At 40.5% G+C, this 19,290-nt stretch overlaps 1 protein-coding gene and 1 long non-coding RNA gene across 2 annotated transcripts in view; one reads left to right on the top strand and one right to left on the bottom strand.

Annotated features, from left to right (window-relative positions):
• Nucleotides 1–19,290, top strand: part of lrfn5a (leucine rich repeat and fibronectin type III domain containing 5a) — an 80,537-nt gene that overhangs the window by 26,991 nt on the left and 34,256 nt on the right. The window contains exon 2 of the mRNA XM_029138431.3: nucleotides 15,444–15,547. The gene's annotated coding sequence lies outside the window, so the exon portion shown is untranslated. The remainder of the gene's footprint in view (nucleotides 1–15,443; nucleotides 15,548–19,290) is intronic.
• On the bottom strand, nucleotides 495–4,166 carry LOC129603574 (uncharacterized). Its single transcript, XR_008693612.1, has 2 exons — nucleotides 3,682–4,166; nucleotides 495–3,258 (listed from the first exon to the last, which is right to left on the bottom strand). It is a non-coding gene; the product is annotated as an uncharacterized LOC129603574 (long non-coding RNA).

The raw sequence follows: 19,290 nt of genomic DNA, 5'->3' as shown, positions 1-19,290 counted from the left end.
GGACGGTATTTATTTAATGCTGCTGCATAACGGAAGGGTCACGGGTCAAAAACATTAATTTTCTACAGAAACTTAGTTAATGAATTGCAATGTGCTCTAAAGACAACTGCGTTTATTGTACATGTATTGAGTTTTGTGTATCTTCTTATTGTATTAATAGTTGTGTCATTGGCTTCTGGTCAGTTCAGTGGGTTCATAGGGCATATGCTTAGTTGTTTCTAAGCACATACTGTATATAATTTCTCACTACAGTATAAAAAACTTCAAAACAAGAGTAAACTAATTATTCCCCTCCCCATACAAATCGAATTTTGCTGAGATTATTGTGACCAGTTGAGTACATTGTGGGGTGGATGTTTCTCTCTGAGTCTTTTATTATGTATGATTCTGACAGATTATCTGATGCTAATGTGTGTGTGTGGGGAAAAGATGAAAACTTTATTTGCTAATGAGACTTGCGAGCATGAGTGAAACATCTAGAATGACTCAGGTCCAGTAGTTTTTTTTTTTTTGTTCTGTCCAGCAGTTTAGCAAGCAGCATATCTTATGCTGATTGCCATATTGTGATGGACAGCTTTGCTTTAACAAGAGGAGTATATATGGAATATATATACTTTTCTTGATTTATGGTTTATTTAATGGTTTATTTAGCTAATCCAAAATATGTGTGATGTTGCTGTGTTGGTGGACAGGTTAAAGGGCCCATATCATGCAAAATCCACTTTTTAGACATTTTGGAGCGTCCCTATGACTCTATGGGTCACATATACACACACTGAGCACGGTAGAAATGCATTTCCTGCTTTTTTCACATTTTGAAAACGTAAATTTTCTCATCCAATGAAAACAGCCACGACCTACTCTGAGGCCGTTCCCCGGGTTTCGTCATACTGGTTGAAAGTTCTCCTTGCAAATCCTGAACCACCACCCCCACAATGATCCCGAACCAAAACTGGACTTCCGCCATTTCCCCCCTCTCACTCACCGTGAACAGACCAGCACGGCAGCGCCCAAGTCCTCCCATAGAAATAGTTCGGTTCTTGGGTGTTCTAACCAACACCAAAGTCTATTCACTTTAACAAGGGATCAACAAGTGAGGATTTGTGGGTCACTTTTATTTTTAACGGACCGGTGCCAGAAACACTGCCTCAGCATTTATACGTATGTGCATTTCAAACGAGGGTGCGTACAATGCTGGATTTGTTTAACGGCTCCTGTTGGAAAAAAAGGATCTATTCCTAAAGTCCGTCATCCACTCACTGAAGTAAGTACATGCTTGTTATTTATAATGTTTTAAAATGTTAGTTTGTCCGTTTAAAATATAGTAACCTATGTGTGAGTCAAGTTACTAGCTAGCTATGCTAACGGCTACAGCCAGTCGACCGAGCCTTTGTCCCCTTCAAATGTGCTCATGTGGGCTCCTGCAGCCACACACCTGTGTGGAGAAAAGCTAATGATTATCGTAACGGCATCGAGCGGCTACGGGCAGGGAGCGGTGGGTCTAGCGTCTGTCCTTTTCTGTAATCGCATACACCTGCGGGGAACAGCTGATCGTTATCGCCCTTCCAGCGGCGACAGACAGGAAGCGGTGGATCTAGCTCGCTGTAGTAAGTTTGTGCTTGATACTTGTGATATCTAAATATGTTAGTTGGGTCTGTTTAAAATGCAGTAACCCACATGTGAGACAAGCTAATCGCTAGCGTCGCTAACGGCCACAGTGAGTCAACTGAGCCTTTGTCCCTTTCAAATGTGCTACTCTGAGTTGGTGCAATCACACACCTGTGTGGGGAACAGCTAATAGCGATGGGCCTTCGATCGGCGACAGGCAGGAAGCGGTGGATCGAGCTTTTGTCCTGTTGACGTGCTGCCGCTCCTGTTTGTGTGTTGCATTAGCCGTTAGCATGCCTTTAGGCCTTTGCACTTTAGAGCTACAGCTGGTCGATCGCTACAAAAAGAACCTGCAGAAGAACGCGGTTGTGTTTGTTATTAACCCGTCCTGTCCAGCCTAAATCAACTTGTGATTTGGGGTTATGTCATTGTTCTATCAACAACATGATTAGTTGGAATGATTACTGTGTTGTGTTTCAAGCTTAGTTGCTAATTAGTCACATCTCTACAATACTTGCTGCTTATCTGGTCAGTTACCGATAGCTTGTACCATAGCCATTATATTTGTAGGACCAATACAATTTACAGTAAATGTAACAGTCTTTTCTATACTGTAGGAGGGCAAATCTCAGTTGCCCACATGCAAGGAGGCTGTCAAACAGAGAAATCACTGCAGACTGTTGGTACACAGACATCTGCTGCCCAGCTCAGGAGTAAAGGTATGTAAGTTTGTATGTACCAACAGTAAGATAGGTAATAGAAGATTTTAATTGGTATATACTGTTTAGATTTTATATTTGAATTGTAACAACTGTTTATCTGTTGTTTTAGCACAGACAGGCCTGTCCTCTTGTTTGGTTTAATTTTTTGTCTGGAATTGTGTGTTCTTACATTAGAGAAGGTTTTGACCTACATAATAATTAACATTTCACTAATCTACAATTCTGATTGCAGTACCTTTTGTTTTGATGAGGTGATGGTGAGGACAGCCACAGCTTCCATCTGGTAGAGGACTGCTTCCGCTCAGTCTTCCAAATAGTGATGAGAACAAGGATCACCACATCTCCCTGTTTACCCTACTTTCATGCATTTCGTCTGCAAGGCCCTGCAAAAGCTTCTCCTTCGTCCTCAAACCCCCAGACTTCTTAATTAACTCAGTAACCTATACATTGCACATTGGAGTGTGAAGGTAACAGTTTGTTCTAGCTTTGGAGTAGTGGTGTATTTTTTTGGTTTACAATAAAGTTGGCTTTAACTATTATGTATTTCACTGAACTCTGTTTCTGAAGGGAAAACACTTTTATTTGGAAAATCATAGTATTGAAATTACATGTTTTTCTCTTTCTAATATGGTAAGCTATAAAGTTGAAGCGGCCATAAATAAAACGCATATAAATTATATATAAATAAAGTTAAAAAAAATTCTTAATGAGTGTTGCACTCACAAAAAACACATTTTTACTCAAATGGTAAAGGAGTTATTCTACAGGTGGTCTACATCAATCATACTATGAGTGTTTTAGTGTTTTATCCATCAGGAAACTGCCTTCTTCTACAACCCAAGCATGAAGAGATGGCAACTCAGATTCTTCACCCCAGGAATCCTCAGCACCAGCTCACTAGCCTCTGTAGACTAGATACCTGTAACAACTTTAGATACAGAGACATATTACTGTCAAATTTATCATGAATGACAAAAAACATAATTAAAAGCAGTAAAAATACGTTAGGTCAATATATAATTTGAACCAATGCTTTTTGTTCCCAGGTAGGTCATGCAGTGATTGCTCTAAATATTAATGCACATTTTTTAAATAAAATTGTCAGAGCAGCAGCACAAGTAAGACAAAACAGTGAAATGTGTAAATGTAAAATGTATTTATATTATTTCAGCTATGCTCTCAAATTTATTTATTTGTATAATGTAATCTAAAGTAGTGTTTTCTATTAACGAGAGTTTTCCAGGTAAGTCGTGTTGTGAATATTGAAGCTGCACACGCCATTTAGCATACGCATTAGCAACCGCTAGTCGCTTTGCATAAATCAATTAAATTGAAGTAAATGCGACATTACCAATGAGACACATCTTGCATCAGCCGAAATGTGGTGACTTCAACAGCCTCCTCTTCAGCTTCAGGGTCAGATTCGGGATCGTAGACGTATGGTTCTACTAAGCTACGAACCAGCTGACTAATGTCGTGCAGTTCTGTAGTGGGTCGTCTTCTTCTGTGGAGGATGGCGGTGGATTGCGTTCTCAATGTCGCACTACTGCCACCTATTGTATCCTAACCGTGCGGTGGCTCGTATCCATGGAGCCAATTTAAAAAAAAAAACAACAACAAAAAAAAGGTATGCACTTCCGCACAGAGGTGTGGTGAGCAGCTTCGCTTGCGACACGCCCAGAAAACACAGCGTTTGCTGATGGAGAGTGAAAACCACACATTGACAGGGGCAGTGTGGACGATCTAAAGGGTTTTATGGGTTGAAAATTTACAGAGACCTTACTGAGACATTAAAGTCTAATATTTTTTAGAATGAAAAGCATGATATGACTCCTTTAAGTTTCTGCTTTAGGGTGTGTATGCGGGAGGGTGGGGTGGTGGTGGTGGTGGTGGGGGGTAAAGGGTGCAACCAGCTGCTGAAACCAAGCAAATCTGTTAAGTAAACAATCGGAGCAAAATAAATAAGAAGCATGGATGTACTTTAGGCTAACACATTCATAACTAAACAACTTTTGTACTGTGGTTTACCTTGGAGATTAATACTAATACCAATAATAGTGTTAGGGTATGTGCACATACTCATACAAACATATACATATCATATACATACAGATGTGCATTGTTATACATATCCCATACTACTTAATAAAAGTCATGACATACAACATCACAAATTCCATATTCACACATTATTGATAATGGTAGTGATAAGTATCAATAATACTTACAGTTGGATTTGAAAAGTGTCCCACTACAAGGTTAGTAAGGCTGTAGCTTGATATTATTCACCCAAAGGGTGAGGCAGACGTTGGTGCATGAACAATACCACTTGTGGAAGCCAGGGTGATGTGAGGGGCTCGGCCACTACGCCCATCCAGCAAGCAGAGGAAGGAATCCCAGCAGCCAGGGAGCCCACACACCTTCAGTTCCAGGAGGGCAGGTGTTGCGACCCAAGCCGCCCACACAGAGCCCCCCAGGCAGAGCTGCAGCAGCCACAGAGACAGCACCCGAGGCCAGAGCGGGCCACCAGGGGTCAACGCTGTCCGCCCCATGAGAACCAGGGGCAAACACTCCCCCCAGCGGGAGGGTCGGCCTGAAAGAGTAGAGCCCGAGGACCCACGGTCCGTAGGGAGCCCGCCGGGAGATGCCCCCGTGCGCAGAGTGGGGCCCGCCCCCAGTCCACCACCCCCCACACGAGCGGAGCGGGGCCAACCTCATCCCCTGGCGCCACCGCGGCCTGCAGCACAAGGCCAGCAATTGGTGGGGTCAGCAGAAAAGAGACCACCCAGGCAGACGATCATCGTACCCCGGGCGGAAAACCCGGACCCTCCACACTCCAACCGCACCACACGCATACAAACTCACACAAACACAGACGCATACATCCACCCACATGCAACACACATCATCACATCAACACACACACACCATAAACTCTCTTACAACAAACTAGTCAATCATATGTGAACCAATGCACTCTCAGATACATTCTCGCTCCCACACCATTTGCTTGATCACATTCATGGGGAGGGTAGGTCTCCGGCCTGCCGTCAATGTGGCCCCAGGCAGGGACCACAGCTCCTTCCGAGCCCGCCCAACCCCCCTAACCCGGGGGAGGCAGAGGGCAGCAGAAAAGGTACCCCAGAACCCTGCAACCCAGCTTGGACGTGAGTGTGTGGAACTAAAGTGCACTGAAGGTGGGTGACACCTCCAGGAGCACAACCACTGGCTGACGGTGTGTCCCCCGGACAGTGCCCCCCCTCACCCTAAATGTCTTTTTGCAGTTAAAACTGGGTGGTGATCTCTCCACCAGGGCCAGTGGGCAAGGCCACAAATGGCCTCACCCCAGGCCCCAGTGAAAGAGCCCACCCCTGGCCCTAAATGTATGTGTATGTGGCTACTGTAAGTATGAGGAACTTTGGGAGATAGCCAATTCTCAGAGGGGTCCAGCAGACAGAGCCATCAATGTGAAGGCTCCGTCCACTTGCCCCCCCGAAGGAGCCCCCAGATTCCTGGACGAGTGTGTATGACTAATGCAATTAAAACTGCAGAGCATCCCACTTGGAAGGGATGGAACCACTTCCCAGTAGCCCCGGTCCCTCCATCAGCAGGACGCCCCTTGCAGACCAGGTCCAGTAGTTAAACACTTTCTATTATCTCACTAATGCCCAGTAACTCACAGATATGCATGGCTGCATGAGAGTCATTAGACTGAGTTACAATGAGTCAATATGCTCTGCTGTTAAAAAGAAAATATAGAATGCAGTGGTTTAGACGAGGTTGATTGGTGGTTTCTATGCTATTCTTTTTCATATTTAAAAAATATGTCACATCTAGAATGAAATCACACCTTATTCCACTATTTCAAGTGTTATGTGGCCCCCTTTCAGGATTATTTTTCACCTTTCCTTTAGTTCTGTTTGCAGCGCTGACAGACCTTCATATTCTTACAGAACGTTTCACAAACCATCCAATTTTCACACTTGTCATCTTCCTCTATGCCCTCTCTCTATTTCTTATTTGGTACAGGGAGAAGAAACAAACTCTATTTCTTGCAGGATTTCATTGATTTCCAGCCAACTTGTCTGCTGGTATAATTACAGCCCCATGTGTATTTTCTGTATTCAGCTGTAGCGTATGCACTACTTTCTGACTGTCACAGACTAAAAATAAGTAAAAAGAAAATCAGTTTTGATTTGTAGTTTGTTCAGTCGTGTATAAGACATTGAGTTAATAAACGTTTCATGAGCTTTATGCTACCCTGGGATCATGTTTCTACAGCGTATGTGCTGTGTTTGCAGACCATCAACTCTCCAAAAACTTCTCTTATTCTTTGGTCTAACTTCTAAACTTGGCTCCAATACAGAAACTATTTCTGTTCCTGATACACACACAGCACAACATGCCACTGCAGAATATATTCTGGCCTATTTCTCAAAATAATGGGAAATGCAGTGTGTGCCTGTGTACTTGTCTGATGTCTTTTGAAGTCCACTGACATTTTGTGGAGAGATACATAATTACGTACACACAGATATGCACTGAACTTGCACTGTGTGTAGGCTGGCCAGTTTCAAGGGGCTGCAGATCAAAGGCATTTGGGTCTCTGTGTTGGACTCCTCTCCTTTCTTCTTCTCCAACTCTTTCCAGTTGTTTAAGATTTACAGAAATTATTTGGTCTAATACAGACAATACATTAACCCGTGCTGTCCAAGTAATACCAGGACCAGAAATATTAGCTCAACTACAAACAATTCAAAATCATACAGAAGTTTAAATCAACAATTTGTGTTTCCAGCAAAACCCCTCAGTCTAAAGAACTCCTTGACACTTCTGGTGTTACAGCTGCATTGTTATGAACTTCTTAATTTGTACTGACGCACCAATGTATGTCTTGTCTCATTTAAGGATGCCCATGCATCAAATAACCGTTTGGGGTGACAAATTCAAGTATTGGACACAACATTGGATCTACAGTATCTTGGGTAGACTTTTGCACTTCTCATCGAAAATCTGTCTCCTTTTATAAAACACAGCTTGTGTCTTTGTTTGTACAACATCTGCAGAGGAACTGAACAAATCTGCTTTGCACTGTCATTCAGCTCCTTCCTAACCTCATCTTTTTGTTTTTTTGTGGACAACCATCTGCTTGTCCAGCCTGCAACGAGGTGTTCTGTCTAACATATCGCCACAATGCAGCTCAATGGACTTAACAGTCTGGAACAAATAACAGTATTATTGTGAGTGGATTACACTTTCCTCGGCCAGCTGTTTCATGAAATCAAAATGGCATAAATCCCAAATAAAATAAATAAGTTTAAGTTAAATAAATAAAAAACCCACGGGAGATTAAGCTTGTGTTGACTTAGCAAGTGAACTGATGGAAAATACTAAACAGCTGTTTGGCTTGCTGGCAGGTTGGCTGTCTGAAATCACTGTTTCAGAGAAAGATATGCTCCTTTCTGGATAGCAGCCCCAGAAGCTGGATTGCCAGCACATTTCCAGACTTACCTGGTAGAAGATATGTGGTTGTAACCAGGCCAGAAAACGCTGGCTGCAACTGTACCTTTGAATCATGATCAGGTGGAGTAAGAAATACGTGAAAAACATAGAAACACAGGAAGGCGCCTGGGTGACCTGAGAATGGAATACATAAGAAAAAGCGATGCCACGACACTACTGTTACCTTTTGAGTCTAGCTAGCTAATACTGATGAGCAGAAATTCTCCCACAGAAGTCATTTGATGCTTATAAAACATATCTACAGTAAATGTAGTGTTTATGACTTACAGCCTATTCATTATGACACAGGATGGTTTTCCCATTTCACCTCATTTGCATTATAATTTCAACATCCACATTTATTCAACACCTCAGGAGGTCAGTAGCTCATAAATAACTTTAAATATGATATAAAATAAATAAATAAAATAAATTTGACCAGTAATAAAAGAGAAATACAAAGTAAAACATGCTGTGTATATAATAAACTGTATATGCTTTCATGTACAGTACATACTGTACCTCTATAGTTATTTAACACGTTTTAATCATAGATGTGTAAATAGTGATAACTAATAAACACAATTATTTAATTCAAACACCAATGACTTTATAAACACAACGTGTACAGTATGAAGAATACTGTCAGAGTTAGTACAGTAAGACATTAATCTCAGAGTGAGATATTTAATAAAAATACAGCTGAATAAACCATCTTTCGTAAACCCTCCCACCCTTTTGGTGTCACAAGCCCTCTTCACAGCACAGCACAACGATGTCCACATTTAATTCAAAGCAAGTAAAACATCATATGGGGTATTGCGTTAAAAGCTGTATTTCAAATTAAACACTTTTCAGTGGAGAGCTGTAGCAGCGTTATGTTGTGTTATGTTTTTTCTGGAGACTTGAAAACTAGCAATGTGGCCCATTGCTGTGCTGCTGCCTGTGATAGTGTGAAAGAGCTTAAGTCACTAGCAGTGTGTGTGTGTGTGTGTGTGTGTGTGTGTGTGTGTGTGTGTGTGTGTGTGTGTGTGTGTGTGTGTGTGTGTGTGTGTGTGTGCGCTGATTGTGCAGCTCTGTGGGACTGAAGTCTTAAAGACTTTGGTTCCCACTTTCTTTGCCCAGCATCTGTCCTGTCATTCTCATATCCCCCGTGTTTGTTGTTCTAAGTAGCCAATATTAGAATGTAAAGTCGTTTGCTCACAGCTCTTTGAAAAACACCCTCTGTTGTCATGCAGTTAGCATGAAGAGTCTATGCAGAACATTAGCTTAGTGCTGCTGTAGGGAGTCGAGTAGATGGGGTTGCTGCTCACTGCCTCTCCGCATGTACAACCTGCACTGTTGCGTAGCCGGCGTTAATTGGAGCATCACTCCTGCACGTCGTTAGTAATTAATTGATTGCCCCAATGGACCAGTATTTGGCTTGTGTTGTTCAGAGAAGAAATTTCAAACACAAACCACAAGGAAAGAGAAAGAAATATGTGAACAGGTACACTGACGACACTGATGTTATATCCTATGCTTTGAAGTCCTACCTTTATACTATAAAGGTATAGTATAGTAAAGTACTGTATAGTGAAAAAAAAGTATAGTGAAGAACAATATTTCTCTATAGAAAAACACTGTTTTTTGCTATATTTCCCATATAGCAATACTGTTATTTGGTGGCAAATATATTGATGTTAAGATGACTAACAGTTATATAAAAATCTACTAAATTACTCTCATACAGTTCATGTAGCAGTACTGGGTTTGTTGGGAACGTATTGACTTCTATAACGTTTCATTTTTACAGTGATTTTAAAACATAAAACACAGAGCAGTTTAAACGTGCTTTGTTCGAGGCAGTCTGTGCTTCTGCCATACAGTATCAGTGCAGCTAAGGGAGCAAATTGAGCCAGATGTACTGAAGGCTGATGGGAATGGAGAGGGAGCTGTGTAGGCAGAGATGGATGGATACGTGGATAGGCAGAGAGAGGCAGGGATGAGGGATGGAGCACAGTCACGGAGATGTAAGATGAGGTGGTGGAGAATGACAGATGCAGAGATGAAAGATGGTCCAGCTGGAGAGACCTCCACCCACTGCTCACATGCACACAGCATCAGCTGGTGTTTACATTTTTATGTGATATGAAATAAAAGCATGATGTAAGGATGGGACAAATACATTTCCAGATTGCTGCCAGGTTTGTTTCTAGTAGAATGAGGGTATTAGACCAACTCAGTTTAATACTGTTCTGCCTGGAGGCATATAAAGACAAACCTGGTTTATTGTTGCTCAAATGAATTAGTAATGTGTTTGTTTTAGTAATATTTACAAGCTTTGTTTCTTGTTGAACGTTCTGAATGGCTCCTGATTATGGTGTTCCTGGCTCTTACAGCTCAAGTTCTAGCAGCAGGTTCACCAGTGCTTATCAAGTGACACATCTAGTGCCAGTGAGCTATAGTGTAGTGGCAGTGTCATGGCAATACAGGGACTTTTCAAAGCATTCACTTTGAAGTAAATCAATAAGGCCAGTCGTTGTTAAAATGATTTTGAAATACAGTTAAACCTGAATTGCATGAACTCTTGCCAAGTACAGACAGTTTCCTGTATTTAAAAGCCACGGTGCAAAAGTAGCCTGACAATAAGTACACCAGCATTTAAGCATGGTCACAGTTCTTCCTTGGCCGTGGATGGAGGATTGAGAACACCTCATCTTCAGAGTGACTGCAGCAGGTGAATAACAGGGTTGACTCAGATGCTTATGCACTAATTAGACTTACACATGGCTGTATGAACTCATCCTGCTAAGACAAGACTCATTTTACCGGTAAGATTAGATGACTCACTGTGATTGCTAAAGCTACTAAAGCATACTGTATCCCGTGTTGACGCTGTGATAACAAGGAGAAAAGAAACTGTTTAATTACAATAATGCAAATAAATCTGTAACCACCTTGTTTCTGTTAGTAAGGAATCATATTTCACTGAACTGGGAATAGTGAAACAAACGTCTTTAGGCAACAGAGATCATCATAGTTAATAACTGTCTGCCCAGCTTCAACTGTATAGTCAAAAATGTTTATTTTAAAATAGCTAACAAAATCAGTTTGAATCTTTGACTCTCAACATGTTTTTTGATTATAAAGAGAATGAATAAAGGACAGATAGAATAGATGTTTGCACAAGTTAGTGATAACTATCACAACACCGATGATCATACTGTGACCAAAAACAGATTAATAAAAGAACGACTAGTCAAAAAATGACCTGGTATTTTTTTAACTAAGTCTCACTAAGTTGTGTATGTGTAGTACACACTGTACTGTATCATACAGTACATATAGTGTTTGAACTGTATATATTGTTACTTATATATTGTTAATATTGATGAACAAATCTGCGGAGGGTGCTTGAATTAAAACAACTTTTTTGGTTCAAGCACTGAAAAGTCCAGTAACTGGTTATTGAATATCACAGCGTCACAGATGTCTGCCATCATTATATTTATCTGTCTACCCTTGGTATTTATACTGCTGAAGTATATGTACAAGCTGCCGTTAAAGGAAAAAAATGCCCAAGGGAGGGAAAAAATACAGAGAGAGTGGGAGATAAGAATTGAGGATATAAAGTATTCTGATGCTCTTGCAAACTATACTGAAAGGTTTTTGAAAAATATAACCACTCAAAGTAGAGGCATTCAAATGCTCTAATCCACCAGCTTTAAATAGTTTGCATTTGTACAGAATCAACTTGACACTGTAATGAAAGCTGCAGCAATTTGCTCCCACTGTGCAGTCGCATAGCGTATAGAACAGAAAGCTGGGAGTTTGTATGGCAGTGCTGTTGACAACAGGCAGACATACAACACAAACACTGACGCTGTTCTTCTTCTGCTTACTGACCTGTTTCAATAATTCACAAAAAGCTGGCGATGGGCTCTATCCCTGAACTCTGTCAACCGTTGCACACCATCACTCACAAGCACACACTCATATAAAAGCTGTGTACATACAAAATGCAGCTACTGTCTACACCCAAAGAAGCTTCACAGCTCCCCTAAGGATGGAGCTTCTTTCATGTCCAGACTATAAGCATCCCCAGACCTCTCAACCACTATGCAATAGTACTAGTTAAGCTAAAGTAAGCCTTGCTTCGATAGGATTAATTATAGGACAAGTCTGTCAGGTTTGGTAGAAGTATTACTACCCCAGCAACCTGATAACAGATGTGTGCAGCTGTGGAACAAATGGGTCAAAAGTTCAAGGCTGCAGTGTTTGAATCTCAAATTAACTCAATATGTTAAATTCCTGAAATCGAGTCATTCTTCTCTCTACAGTATGTTTATGTTTAACTGCATTAATTAGTAAGTAAATCATTAAAGTAGGGGTACATAATAAGTTTAATACAATGACAAACATGCTGAGCAGCTATTAAAATCGTAGCTTTGTTAATTACTTTTAGGTGCTGGAATTGAGTCTGGTCTGACTAGAAAATTGTTAGTAATTAGGATGAATTAAATTTCCTTGTCTCTTTTGTGGTTACATTGTTACATTACATACAGCATACAGTATAAAATATGCATTTGTGTTAATCCTAGTGGCCTGAAAATGTGTGAATTTGAATTTTTACTTTACTTTCTTTAAAGTTGATAGGTCTATATGTGAAAGGATTAACATTAGGTTATACGTGTATTTTAAACAGAGTCTACATGATGTGTCCACTGTATACTAATCAGGTTTTCCTGCTAAAAATATGTTGTCTGAAAAACGATGATGACTCAGGTTAAGTAATCTATATCCAACTGCTTTGGGATCTTGTTTATTTACACGTTTCTAGTCTTTGATCTCTGACACGTGAAAATATTGGACCACTGGAAATGTTCGTCCACAAGAGAGATCAAAGATGGCATTGCTGCCAAATATATGCATATTTCATCAAAACATAGCTCTAAGAAAGCCAGCGCTGAACTGATCACACATTTTACGATATGTAACGTTTTCTCTGTATAGAAAAAAAAAAAAAAAAAAAAAAATCCGCAAAAGTCTGTGTGATCACAGGCAACATAGGTTTACTAGTCAAGTTTCTGCTGGTTCCTATAAATATTAGGGAAAAATCAGCAGTGCTCACACTGGGCCCAGGTATATTTGGTACGTCTAAATTCAGAATCATCTGGTTTTCCTCTAACCCTCACTGCGAAATCATAAACTGTATTTCCAGAAAGTCAGACACACACATCTGATGTTTTTGTGCAATGTACAGACTAAGGTCTTGAAGATGTTGCTGCCATTCCTTATCATGAAAATGACTCTATGTCTCTATGTTGCACTTCGATCAACCTAGACAAACGTTTGAGTCCAGTAGTAGATTTCCATTAAATTTACTTCATCACAGGGATGTCTGCTGTACAGTAGCTGCATCTTTAACCACAATCTGTTGTTGAATTTGTCATAAATTGCCGGACCACTGTGACTCTCGTCCTCATACTATGCATCTGCACTGTGACTACTGTACATGACATAAACATACTGCATGGAATCGCTCCACGCTGTGTTTTAAACTTTAGAGTAAAGAACAAACAAGCTGTGATTCAACAGACTCCCTGTAGCTGCGCAGCCTAGTTAATGCCTTTTTCTAGCTTCGGGTTACATAAGATATTGAATAATTGAGCGTTATTATTTTTAGGATAACTTTTTTTCTGCTTTTCTTTTCTTTTTCCATAGAGGGATTTCTCAAAGCTTTTATCATCATCACTAAACCGTGTAGAGTAAAGTTAGTGTGGCATGCCACCCCAGGTACCCGATCACAATAAAGGATACATGAACTGTCACAAAGTCCAGATCCAAACCGAGTACATGTGGTCTCACCCTGGGGATGCAGGCTCATTAGACTGCATATGTTGTCTGCTCACGCTGGGGATCTGCAAGAAGCTGAACCACTGACCAACCGTTTATATAATGCTATCGTCTGGTGCAACTTTAATGCTTTGTGCTGTAATGGATTTCATCAAAGATTGATGCTGCTGTTTCTGTTGCAGTTCTCGAATGGCTAAAAAATGGGTTTCATGGTGACCGACACAAGAGGTAACATTGACTTTGTCACCGCGTTTTACCCCACATTTCAAGCATATGCAGCTACTGTATAGTAAATAGTGTCAGGAAAGTTTGCTGTGGAGCTACAGTACAAAGCCTTGGCCTGGATTCTGCTGCACAGGCAAACTGGTGAAGTACTTTTTACTTTGTAGTACTTTGTAGTCTTAGTGCACATTTCTTTCAGGGTCATTTTCAGGGTGGGACAGCTTTTAAAGTTTTGATGAGTTTCATAAATGATTAAATGTTATCAGAGCGTGATTAGTTTACATACCCACCCTTAGCTGGCTTGCTGAATGTGCAGTGCAGTGTAGCTGTGTGTGCCAACACATGCGTGTCTTTTCCTGCCAGCGTCCATGTCCTTGCTTAGGACATATCCTGCATATTAACACCTTTTCTGCTTTGTCAGTTTTGCTGACAATGAAACTTTGTTTAACCTGCAAAAACTGTAGTTTTAGCTTTTCTGCTTAAGGTCATATTGAGGATAAAGAACTAATAACTCAACCTTCCTCCTCCTTCCTTCACTGTCGTTTTTCAGTGTGGTTTGTCGAGTAAGGTTTTCAATTTGATGAATGCAGATAATAAATTAGGAAACTCTATGGTGAGTCATACCTGCGATTGCAAACCAACTGCACGTTGAAGACAGGTAGAGATTCTCCCTGTGATAAAGTGGAGTGTGTTTGTGCTGCTTGAGGCAGATTTAATTTTTGCTAACTGTAACACTTTGTGTGTGTGTGAGATCCTGCTGATACCAGACTCGACCACACTATTGATGTGACGGCAATTTATATATTTACGTTTATCTCCTTCTGCTTTCACATTCATGCACTGGCTTCTTTCACCTCCCTTCATCGTTTTCTGTCTTCGATTCTTTTAGTTTGTCTCTTACCATGAAACCTTCCTGCTCACTCTCTCCTCCACCTTAATCTTTGCACTCATTGTTGTCCTCCTTGCCTCGTTACGACCCCTTCCTCTCTTCCACCCTCCTTCCGTCCTGCTGCCTCAGCTGGTACAGAAGCAGCCTTTGTTTCAGTGGTGTCCTCTATGCTTTGAAGGAGGAAAGCTGAAAAGTGAGATGGTGAGAGTGAGAGAGGGAAGAACTGAAATGTGGACAACACAGGAAAGAAGATAACCCCCAATAAGAAAAGGGCAAGATACCGCTGGGAGTATGAAAAGAAGCGGGTGTGGTACTGAGGTGGGTCGGGGGTGTTAAGGGAAGGAAGGGAGGAGATATGTTTGGATCAATGCTCACGTTTGTTCAAGTCATTGATATCCAGTAGCAACAGCGTGTGAGGGCAGATTTCCTGTGTGGATGGATTTAATCTATGAGATGATCAGTATAGCACACTTTTAATGTGGTGCACAGTTACGTTTTCTTTGGTTCTTAGGTGGAAGCCAAGCAATCTGTTTATTATTACGGCTGTTTTAAACATATTCAATGCACTGCAATGCAAAACAAGTACAGTAAAATATATTTACTGTCACATCTGACAGTAGTATTTAATATCAATGACATTTTCTTTCTTTCTTATTTTCTAGTGGGTGAAAAAAGAAGAACTTGGACGTCCACCATCCTTTATGATGTTATAGCTGTGGTAACATGTGATTCCTGAAGAGAGGTGTCCGTTTTTATATCTCAGAAGGTAAAGCATGTGTAATTCATACCTATGTTCAGCTTCCTGTGGAGTTACATCAGGCAATAATTAAAAAAAATAAGCAGCCCACTGCTCTATCATTTATATGGGAACCAAGCTTTTCCTTAGCAGCCTAATAAGTCCAAAGGGGAAAAAAAATTCCAGTTATAATTTAATAGACAGAGTTTAAATGGAAAGAAGACAAACAACTGTGAATATACAGTATCATCCACCAATATTGACAATGAGTAAATTTGTTTTAAAGTATTGCCTGCATGTTATATGTGGTTTTTCTTCTGTATTAGATTTTTTTCTTCCAATTATATTTTTCCTGTGGCATGATCTCGATGGAATGGCTATTGAACTAGATCCATAAATGTCTAAGTTGACCATGGGATTATAGTGTAAACTTCAGGACTTATTTTGTTTTTGCAGTGGAAACCTGACCAGCCCGTTTTGCTCTTGACTTTCTGTCATGGTCCTAATCAGCCCTGTAATTGTTGTTTCATTCTGTCAAAGGAGCAAATCCTTTCCCCTCATCTCTTACCTGAACAGCTGAAATGCTGCCTTCTCATCCTCATATCTGCTTTGTATGTGAGAAATCAGCTTTTATCGTCCTTACCTGCGAGAGGTGCTGCTGATGCCTTCTCCCCTGTGCCCCTCTCTCTGTTGCTCTCTCTCTGTTGCACTCTCTCCTTTGCCTTATCGCCTCCTCAGCTGGCAGTTAGATCTACACTTCTACCCTCGATATGTCCCTCTGGGATGTGTCTGACTGCTGAACTCAGCTAGAATCAGGGAGAAAGGGAGGAAGGAGAAAGTACAAAGAGGGAGAAGAGGAAAGTATAGAATGGGAACAGAGTCCATGTGAAAATGCTCTAATTATGACTACATCTGTAATCTTAACATGGCAACAATGCCTCAGGCAAAGTTAAATCTAATCTGACCATACAGGGTGTTTACCCAGATATAATCATACCTAGAAGTAGAAGAAGATTCACATATTGTTTATTGCTCTCACTCTGGCTAACCTCATACTGTACTTGTTGTCATATCTCCCACAATATCTTTATCACAACTCTTGTTAGCATAAAGGGGAGTATTCCCTAATGCCACCTGGATAACAGGCCTCTGTTCTCTAAAAGGGATTAATCTATACCAATCCAGTCAAGCATCTGTTTGCAGTTGTTCATAAACCCCTGTATTTCTATCTATACACACATATACAGGAAGTGCGGATTTGGTTTCACTTCAGGTGCAGAGAAATTATCATTTAAAGCACTACAGTGGTTGTAGTCTGTGAGCCCAAGGCAAAAAGGCCTGTGGCCTGTTTCAGAGGCTTTTTTGCAGAAGAATAAATGATAATTTCTCTGAACAGTAAATATGGAGCAATCTAAGTGTCCCTTCATTCTTAGAGTTTTTGCCTATTGTCAAAATTTGGCACTTATTAACAACTCACATCTTTACCGAAATGAAAGACTGCAATCAAAACTTAACACTCCTTTCTAAAAATCTAATTGTTGCAACAAAACACATTTTTATGGTGGGCCAAGCTCTATGTTGTTATGTTTAATTGTTTTTTTTTTTTCTAAATTGGTAAAGCAATAAAAAAAAAAAACTGATTAATCATGTAAGTAATGTTTCAGTCAATTCAGTCATTTGGGCTTTTTCATGGTCATTTCGTACCAAATGATTACATTTGGCTGTGGAACATGATAATAAATGTATAATAATTAATAGAATTATATCATTAACCATAAAAGACTTGAAATGAAAGACTGCAATCAAAACTTAACACTCCTTTCTAAAAATCTAATTGTTGCAACAAAACACATTTTTATGGTGGGCCAAGCTCTATGTTGTTATGTTTAATTGTTTTTTTTTTTTTCTAAATTGGTAAAGCAATAAAAAAAAAAAAACTGATTAATCATGTAAGTAATGTTTCAGTCAATTCAGTCATTTGGGCTTTTTCATGGTCATTTCGTACCAAATGATTACATTTGGCTGTGGAACATGATAATAAATGTATAATAATTAATAGAATTATATCATTAACCATAAAAGACTTAATATATCAATCAAATCATCATCAGCAGATTATTCAATAATGTACAGACTAATGAATAAAATTGGTAAAGTCTGAGCTGAAAAACATTGCCCTTATATTTTCAGCACCTGTCAATCATCCTCTCAACTGAAAGTTGAAGGTTAAACACATGAAGACAAAGCTTGTTTTTTCTTTGCTCTTCTTTTTTTTCTTTGCTTAAGGGAGGAAGATGCTGAGACAGACAGGGAGGGAGATGGGAGATCAAACAGCAGCCTGTGTTTGTTTTATCTTTTTAATGAACAAAGTGCTACACATTTTAATGCTTTGGAGTTCACTCAGAGGTTTGTGCTCCAGTGGGGGAATTCAACCTGCAACTCGCCACTAGAGCAACTTAAACTAATACTGTGTGTGCGTGTGTGTGTGTGTGCGTGCATGCGTGCGTGCGTGCGTGCGTGTGCGTGTGTGTGCGCGTGTGTGTGCCGAGCCCCTCAACGGTGCAGCAAAACACATCAAAGTCAAAGTCAAGTCTTGCTGTGTCCCCTACTCACTTTGATGAATGGATGCCTGGATGGATGAATAGATAGATGGAGAGAGGGGTGAATGAATGGCTGAAAGTGAAAGGAGTTGAAGAATGGATAGACGGATAAGGGGGTTGGGAGAATGCGTGAGGTGGAAGTAGATGGATGAAAGGGTGGGTGAATGGGTTTGACCTTTCCATCACCTTCAGACACGGCCACAGATTTACTCGCATGTTTTCTCCTTTCCACCTTTCTTAAAGCTTTCAGCGCAGTTATTCTATTTCAGCATCCCTCTCCCTGCACAGCTTCTTTCTTCCTTTATGTCCCCACATTTGTCTGTTTTCACACTTCCCTTGTCCTTGCTCAATAGTATAATTTCTTTTCCACTGATCACCCCACCCCTTTCTCCGTTTCTTCCCTCTCATCTCCGTCTTTCCTCCCATTAACATTCCCTTGCCTTCTCCACCAGCTTGTGAGTTCAAACGTGTTATCTGTGTGTGTCTCTCCCATTGAGTTGAAAGACTTCTTGGATCCCTAGGGGCAGCTTGGCAATCGACTCCCGCGGAGGGGCCAGCCAGGCCTGGGTCAGCCTGCTCACCTTTTTTGCTCACTTTGCTTGTGGCCCCTGTGGAATAATAGGTGTTAGGATGGTTGAGTTAGGAATAGAAGGACAGAGGAAAAACAGCTGGAGCAGGATAATCATACTTGAGGATACGCAAACGATTACATGCTGGGGTGCAGTATTTACGGTATTCACACCTAAAAGACTCGCCTTTGCTATGTGTTCACACTGAACTCTTTCAAAGTAAGAGCTGCCTGTCTCTCAAAGCAGTCTTGTTTTCCGTCCACACTTGCAATAAAGTAGCAGTGTGGCACTGAGTTTATCTCCTTTCACCAAAAAAAAGTGCTAGAGTGACAGACATAGAAAAGAAAATCTAAAACAGCACTAAGAGTTGGAGTGTGACTATGTACGTAGCTGTTACCAAATATTTACTTTACTGTACTTAACAGCACTGTTTTGACATGTCACATATTTTGTCAATGTTTGGGGGCACAGCATATTCAATACATATGTTCTATTACACATACTGTATATGTAGACTTAATATTGATGCATCTAATTATGCTGCTATGTTCTGGTATTTATCTTTTAAAATGGCCATTGACCAATACAGTGCTCACGGTTCTCA

This window comes from Betta splendens, chromosome 22 (assembly GCF_900634795.4).
Source record: "Betta splendens chromosome 22, fBetSpl5.4, whole genome shotgun sequence".
NCBI lineage: Eukaryota > Metazoa > Chordata > Actinopteri > Anabantiformes > Osphronemidae > Betta > Betta splendens.
The sequence above is the reverse complement of the archived record's forward strand: the minus strand, read 5'-3'. Positions and strand labels throughout refer to the sequence as shown.